Consider the following 5,376-nt stretch of genomic DNA (forward strand, 5'->3'; position numbering starts at 1 on the left):
ATAGGTTTTCCCTTTTTCACCTCCTCCTAACCTCTGAGGAAATGGTGCTTTTGGTTGGTATGTTTCCAGCATGCCTTTTTGCAGTTCCTTGGCTTGCTCAGTTTCACTTTCCTGCTTAGCTTCTTCCACACTTTCCTTCAAGATTTCTGGCTCCTGTTCTGAGGGTCTGATTCCTTCTTCTTCTGAGACTTCCTTCAATATGGTGATGGCCTTGCATTCTTCCCATCTCACTCTCTTTTGTTCCCCTTTAGGATTCTTTTCTGTGTCACTAGGGAACACTGCAGTTGATTTGGGGGCCTGTTGAGATAGCTCTCCTACTTGAGACTCCATCCTCTTGAGTTTTTCACCATGGGTTCTTAAGGTAGATCTCACATCATCCCTGAAGCTTTTCAACTCAATTATGTCCTGACCCATGTGTGCCAGCATTCCTTCTATCCGGTTTAATTGATCTTGAAATTGTTGGTTCGGATTAGGTTGGGTAGGTTGATTATTTTGGCCATGATATGATGGTTGGGAGTAAGTGTTTTGTGTGGCTTGGTATGATCTTTGGTTGGAGTTTTGGTATGTGGAATTGTTATGTTGGTTGTGGTTGTAAGGTTTGTGGTTTTGTGGTTGGGTTTGTTGGTTCCCCCACCCAAAGTTTGGGTGGTTTTTCCATCCTGGGTTGTAAGTGTTGGAATGTGGATCATATGGTTGCCTTTGTTGATTTCCTACATAATTGGCCTCTTCCCAATCACCTCCTTCAGTGCTTACTTCCTCTTGATCTTGTGTGTGTATTGCGGCCACTTGCTTTGTTTCTAATTTCCTGGTGAGCTCTGCTAGTTGCTTGGCAAACACCTTGTTTTGGGCTAAAATTGTATCAACATGGTTCAGCTCCATGACTCCCTTAGTGTTGTGTCTCTCTGAAGCATAGTAGTACTCATTCTCAGCCACTGTCTCAATCACTTCAATGGCTTCTTCCACAGTCTTTTTCCTGTTCAATGAACCTCCTGATGAATGGTCTACAGCCTTCCTTGATTCATAAGAAAGTCCATCATAGAAAATGTGCAATTGCACCCAGTCATGGAACATGTCTGGTGGGCATTTCCTTGTCAAATCCTTGAACCTCTCCCATGCCTCGTAGAGAGTTTCACCATCTTGTTGTCTAAAAGTCTGAACCTCAGATCGAAGCCTATTGACCTTTTGTGGGGGGTAGAAACGTGCCAGAAACTTGCTTTCCACCTCGTCCCATGTTGTTAGGCTCCCCCTTGGGAATGATTCCAGCCACTTAGCTGCCTTGTCCCTAAGTGAAAATGGGAACAAGAGCAGTTTATAGGTATCTTCCTGGACTCCATTGGACTTCACAGTGTCACAAATTCTCAGGAATTTTGTGAGATGTTGGTTTGGATCTTCATTAGCACTCCCACCAAATGAACAATGATTCTCCACAAGTGATATTAGCTGTGGTTTGAGCTCAAAATTGTTGGCCTGAATGGGTGGTTTCTGAATGCTGCTACCACAATTCCCAGAGGTTGGGTTTATGTATGAACTAAGAACCCTCCTCTCAGGAATGGCATTGTTTCCATCAGCTCTCTCATGGTTGTGAACTTCTCTATCCATGTTGAGATCTAAAGCTTCCTCAAAATTGTCCTCAGATTCTCCTTCAGATTCTTCTTCTCCCAGTACTCTCTTCCCTCTTGCTTCCCTTCTAAGTCTATGAAGGGTCCTCTCTGGTTCGGTATATGGAGGAGTTGATGTCTCTCCTCTCCTACCTGTCATACAAGAACACAGCACAAGAAACAAACAAGTGAAATACTCTTGGTTAATGGAAGAGTATGGTTAGAGCAGTTGAGGAATTAATTCAAACAGTTAGTGAGTCAGTGAGTTAGTTGCTTGAATTTAAAGGCATAAAGAAAGAAAGCATGTAACAGAGTGCAGAAATTAAAAATTCAACAAGTAACTTGAACTGAATTAACAAAGCAAGAAAAATGCTCAATCTAGTTAACTTCCAATTTGAGAATTGTCAATCGAAAACCAATCCCCGGCAACGGCGCCATAAACTTAATGCGCATAAACTAGTTATGCCACGATTTAGGAAATTGCACGATAGGCAAAATTCCTTCCGGCAAGTGCACCGGTTATCGTCAAGTAAAAACTCACAATAGAGTGAGGTCGAATCCCACAAGGATTGGTTGAATGAGCAATTCGGATTAGAAGTGTGTCTAGTTGAGCGGAATCAAGACTTAGATGAGAATTGCGGAATGTAAAATTGGCGGGAAACGTAAATGACAAGAAATTGAAATGGCGAAATCTTAAATTGCATGAATTAAAGAGCAGAAGCTAAATTGCTGAAATTAAAAGGGAATGGGGGTGATTGCATGAATTGAGTTGCAAAATGTAAAGAGAAAGTGGAAATCAGAAATGGGGAATTCATTGGGTTATAGGAGATATTGAGATCTCCGAATCAAAACATGTTTATCTCTTCCTCAACCAATGCGTTCATTGAATTTTGCTTGGCAATCTTATATGATTGGATCCCAATCCCTTGGCTCACCAATTCTCTCTAAAAACGAACAAATTCCCAATCCCTTGGTTTAAATGTTCATAAGAAGAGATGATGCTCGATCACTGATTATACCACACAGTTTCATGAACCACAATTTGGTAGGATTACATGTCACAATATCCATCCAAACCCCAATCCAATTCACTGTGAGAAAGCTTCTCTAGCATGAATCCTCCATTCCTTTCCCAAGGTTCCAAAGGATTCCAATTATGGGTAGTTGTCTTGGGAAAGAAACTACCCATAATTGGAATCCTTCGGAACCTTGGGAAAGGAATGGAGGATTCATGCTAGAGAAGCTTTCTCACAGTGAATTGGATTGGGGTTTGGATGGATATTGTGACATGTAATCCTACCAAATTGTGGTTCATGAAACTGTGTGGTATAATCAGTGATCGAGCATCATCTCTTCTTATGAACATTTAAACCAAGGGATTGGGAATTTGTTTGTTTTTAGAGAGAATTGGTGAGCCAAGGGATTGGGATCCAATCATATAAGATTGCCAAGCAAAATTCAATGAACGCATTGGTTGAGGAAGAGATAAACATGTTTTGATTCGGAGATCTCAATATCTCCTATAACCCAATGAATTCCCCATTTCTGATTTCCACTTTCTCTTTACATTCTGCAACTCAATTCATGCAATCACCCCCATTCCCTTTTAATTTCAGCAATTTAGCTTCTGCTCTTTAATTCATGCAATTTAAGATTCCGCCATTTCAATTTCTTGTCATTTACGTTTCCCGCCAATTTTACATTCCGCAATTCTCATCTAAGTCTTGATTCCGCTCAACTAGACACACTTCTAATCCGAATTGCTCATTCAACCAATCCTTGTGGGATTCGACCTCACTCTGTTGTGAGTTTTTACTTGACGATAACCGGTGCACTTGCCGGAAGGAATTTTGCCTATCGTGCAATTTCCTAAATCGTGGCATAACTAGTTTATGCGCATCATTTAGTATGATGATTCTTGAACACAGCTTCTTTATGAGTCTTGGCCGTGGCCCTAAGCACTTTGTTTTCCAGTATTACCACCGGATACATAAATGCCACAGACACATAATTGGGTGAACCTTTTCAGATTGTGACTCAGCTTTGCTAAAGTCCCTAATTAGAGGTGTCCAGGGTTCTTAAGCACACTCTTTGTTTGCTTTGGACCTTGACTTTAACCGCTCAGTCTCAAGTTTTCACTTGACACCTTCACGCCACAAGCACATGGTTAGGGACAACTTGGTTTAGCCGCTTAGACCAGGATTTTATTCCTTTAGGCCCTCCTATCCACTGATGCTCAAAGCCTTGGGATCCTTTTTATTTGCCCTTGCCTTTTGGTTTTAAGGGTTATTGGCTTTTTGCTCTTGCCTCTTGGTTTTAAGAGCTTTTGGCTTTTGCTTTTTCTTTTTCTTTCTATTTTTTTTCGCCTATTTTTTTTTCTATTTTTTTTTCTGCAAGCTTTGTTTTTTTGCTGGTTTTTCTTGCTTCAAGAATCATTTTTATGATTTTTCAGATTATCAAATAACATGTCTCCTAGTCATCATTCTTTCAAGAGCCAACATATTTAACATTCTTAAACAACAACTTCAAAAGACATATGCACTGTTCAAGCATACATTCAGAAAACAAGAAGCATTGTCACCACATCAATATAATTAAACTAAGTTCAAGGATAAATTCGAAACTCATGTACTTCTTGTTCTTTTGAATTAAAACATTTTTCATTTAAGAGAGGTGATGGATTCATAGGACATTTATAACTTTAAGACATAGTTACTAACTACTAATGATCATGTAATGAAGACACAAACACAGATAAGCACATAACATAGAAAACGAAAAACAGAAGAAATAAGAACAAGGAATGAATCCACCTTAGTAATGGTGGCATTTCCTTCTTGAGGAACCAATGATGTCCTTGAGCTCTTCTATGTCTCTTCCTTGTCTTTGTTGCTCCTCCTTCATTGCTTTTAGATCTTCTCTGATTTCATGAAGGATGATGGAGTGCTCTTGATGTTCCACCCTTAGTTGCTTCCAATAATTGTGTGGAAGAAAATGTATCCCCTGAGGTATCTCAGGGATCTCTTGATTTGCAGTCAAATGTTCTACCACTGAGCTATAGACCCTTGATGGAAGCTTTTGTCTTCCCTTTCCTCTTTCTAGAGGTTTCTCTGGCCTTAGGTGCCATCAATGGTTATGGAAAAAACAAAAAAGCTATGCTTTTACCACACCAAACTTAGAATGTTGCTCGCCCTCGAGCAAAAGAAGAAAGAATAGAAGAAGAAGAGGATATGGAGGAGATGGATGGCTGTGTGTATTTGGCCATATGGGTGGGATTGGGTGGGGAAAAGATGTTGAATTTTGAAGGTAGTGGGTGTATGGATGTGAGTGGTAGATGGATAACAGAAGGGATGATCATGAATGGAAAGAGAGATGATGAGGTAGGTGGGGATCCTGTGGGGTCCACAGATCCTGAGATGATCCTGTGGGGTCCACAGATCCTGAGGTGTCAAGGCATTACATCCCTGCACCAATTTAGGCATGTAAAATGCCCTTGCACACAACTCTGGGCGTTCAGCGTCAGGTTGGTGCCCATTTTGGGCGTTCAACGCCCCTTTGCTGCCATTTCTGGCGTTGAACGCCAGAACTATGCTCTGTTCTGGCGTTTGAACGCCAGACAGATGCTCCTCCAGGGTGTGATTTTTCTTCTGCTGTTTTTGATTCCGTTTTCAATTTTTATATTTATTTTGTGACTCCTCATGATCATGAACCTAAGAAAACATGAAAAACAATAAAAATAAGAGTTAGATAAACATTGGGTTGCCTCCCAACAAGCGCT

The 5,376-nt window shown here is 40.6% G+C and overlaps 1 non-coding gene across 1 annotated transcript; it reads left to right on the forward strand.

The window, feature by feature from the left end:
• The first annotated feature begins 1,069 nt into the window (after positions 1 to 1,069).
• On the forward strand, positions 1,070 to 1,173 carry LOC112759933 (small nucleolar RNA R71). The gene has a single exon (XR_003180395.1). It is a non-coding gene; the product is annotated as a small nucleolar RNA R71 (small nucleolar RNA).
• The last annotated feature ends 4,203 nt before the right edge of the window (positions 1,174 to 5,376 follow it).

Source organism: Arachis hypogaea, chromosome 16 (assembly GCF_003086295.3).
Source record: "Arachis hypogaea cultivar Tifrunner chromosome 16, arahy.Tifrunner.gnm2.J5K5, whole genome shotgun sequence".
Lineage (NCBI taxonomy): Eukaryota > Viridiplantae > Streptophyta > Magnoliopsida > Fabales > Fabaceae > Arachis > Arachis hypogaea.